The sequence below is a fragment of the Pinus tabuliformis genome, chromosome 9, assembly GCF_031772625.1.
Source record: "Pinus tabuliformis cultivar Carrire ecotype Pingquan chromosome 9, CPIR1, whole genome shotgun sequence".
NCBI lineage: Eukaryota > Viridiplantae > Streptophyta > Pinopsida > Pinales > Pinaceae > Pinus > Pinus tabuliformis.
The window spans coordinates 622,933,072-622,935,901 of NC_142307.1; positions in this window are offsets into that span (position 1 = coordinate 622,933,072).

Here is a 2,830-nt window from a genome sequence, read left to right on the forward strand (position 1 = left end):
GATATGCAACCCTGATCGACATCCAAAAGACCAAGAAGATTTGACTAGGAAATCTCCCGGAAAGATATGAAGACTGATGGAAGTCTGAAAAAGATGGAGACCCTTGACTATGGATATATTTGGGAGATGTGTCAACATGTATGCAGGATGTTGATACCTACAAAAAGATGTCATGATGAAGAGCCATCTCGAAAGGTACAATTTGATTTAATGTTATGTTTTGATTTCTTGAATAATATCTGGATGAGTTCATGCAGGGCTACTGGCACAAGAGTTGTAAGTACAAGTACAACTATCATTCATGTGGAGGATGGAAATTCTTGAAAGAAACATGATAAGGAAGAAGTAGCCATATGACAAAGGTTCCAGATATGTATCAAGAAGGCCACTTTCCATGAAGAAAGGAATGACATGATGAACCAAGAAGGAAAGTGATCGATGGCTAATGCCCTACAAGGAAGAAGCTCGACTGAATTTCATGACATCAAGGAAATTGATCAAGCAGCTGAAGGACCCACAAAGAAGAAGTTTTTGATGAAAAAGAGAGTCCCTAGTTAAGAGGGAGCTCTCACAAGTCCTTAATTGAGAGGGAGCTTGGGCAAGTCCTTGGTCAGAGGGAACCTAAGCACATTCCTTTACAAGAATGGGCATATCCTCCCTAGTTAAGAGGGAGAGATAGACACGACATTCTTGTCTTCACCTAGGAATAAAGAATGGGAGGATTTTGTAATCATTTGGCATCCGATGCTCTTTGAGGATGTGTAGGGAATCCAAGACAAGAGGACCGATATTCTTTGAGGACTGGGAACCCAAGATAAGAATAGTCCTAGAAGGTCATACTCAGCGAACACCCAGGTGGGTATGTACCTTGAGAGACAATGATGAAGGTCTATAATCATTGGTCTTGCCAACATTGTGCTCTAATCTAATAAGAGATAGAGTTGTTAGTCAAGGCCTTGTTGTGGAAACAATGTTGGTTACTATGATGCTATACAGATGGGTTACCAATCCGATTCTTCTTATGAGAAATTCTTCAGATTGAGAATGACCAAGTACCATTATGAATACCTCCCTAGTTAAGAGGGAGTGTTGAAGAAAGTGTAACTAGGTTCGATCTTCATAAATATAATTTTGATCTTTGTACTTGTAAAAGAAAAGAAATATTATTATTCCTTGTTGCATGGGTTTCATGAGCAAGAGGTTCATGTATTAGTAGCTCCCATTGAGAGCATTAGGAAGTCAAAGAGTCAAAGAAAATATTAAAGAGCTCTTCTTGAGCATTTATGAAATGTATATGAGTCAACCTAGTGTCTAGATCAGCCCTCCAAGACAAGCACAATCCTCTCCTAGAAGGCAACCAACAAATCGATATAGAAGACAGTCATGTCGGCCTCAAAGTATATACAAATGACATGTCGGCTCAATAAAAGAGACACATCAGTTCACATTGACATGTCGGCTTATTATGGAGGCATAACCACTATAAATACCTCGTTGAACTTCACAAAAGTACAGACAGAAATTCAGATTCCTCTGTAACTTTAGAGGTACAGGAAGGTATAGTCTCGGTGATGATTATAGTCAAGAAATCTCAGACTTCTCTGCAATCTCGGATGGGTACATGAGGTGCAGGAATCTTGGATTAAGGCAGCAGTTCAAGACCTCGGATGGAGAAGTATTACTGTGATTTCAGATGGGTAATATAGTGAGATACTCTCGGCATAAGAATGACTAAGTGTCAAGAAGAACATAGTCTCCTTCTCGATATAGATCTCAATGTTGTCATAATTATAGTAAGGATGATCTCAGGAATCCTACTACACACTCTCTTGGCATGATGGAAGGATCTCATAGTAACATATTGTCTCGGCATGATGGAAGGAACTCATAGTAACACACTATCGCGGTATACATTAATCAAAATCTAGTTCTTGATGAAGACATAAAGGACATGATCTCAGTCATGATGAGATTGTCATCATTTCAGTGAATCTACATGCAGCTCTCCTATACATATGAAGATCTCATTGATGAAGACCTCGGTGATGAAGCAACAGTGATGATGATCTCAACATTGATGAAGAAGAGGATTGGTGTCTTGGTCTTGGAGTGGCCTAGTAGGTCAAGGGTCATGGTCTTGGTATTCGTCAATTGGAATCTTTATAAGCAGAATTTTATGCGGGTTTTCCTCTCGAAGAGGGAGAGGTTTTGGCCCTGGTAGGATGCCAACATCTTGTGTTCTTGACTCTTTGTTTTGACAACTATTTGATGAACTAACAAAGACACACTCTAATAATAATCAGTGAAGATTGGAATAAGAAAAAAATTTGAAAAACACCTCACAAATAGTTATCATGCTAAGAAGAATCACATTAACTACATTTGCCCTAGATTCTTCAACACCCTCCTCTAAATCAAAGTCATTAGGATCACAAAGAAGAATGCTATGAGAAATTATTTTTTAGATCATCAAGACATTGAAAGTGACTCTGAAGATGACCTAGGAAGAAGGGAGCATAATGAGGAACTTGATAAAGATGGATCTTTAGCAAGTAGAGTTGAGGCTAGCCCCGTCCTTTCAAGGATGTTATCCCTGATGATGTACTTCTTGAAGACCTTGAAAAGGATGTTCCCATTAATTTCCCTAGAGGTTGACATTTGTAATTTCTTGCATATAGAGGGAAATTGGATAATATTGGCCATCACTTTAACAAAGATCCAATCTATGACACTAATGATGATATTAACAATGACCTTTCCTTGCCTTATACTCCATATGATTAGGAAGATACCACTGTTGACATATTTGAGCCACCTTTAGATCTTCCTG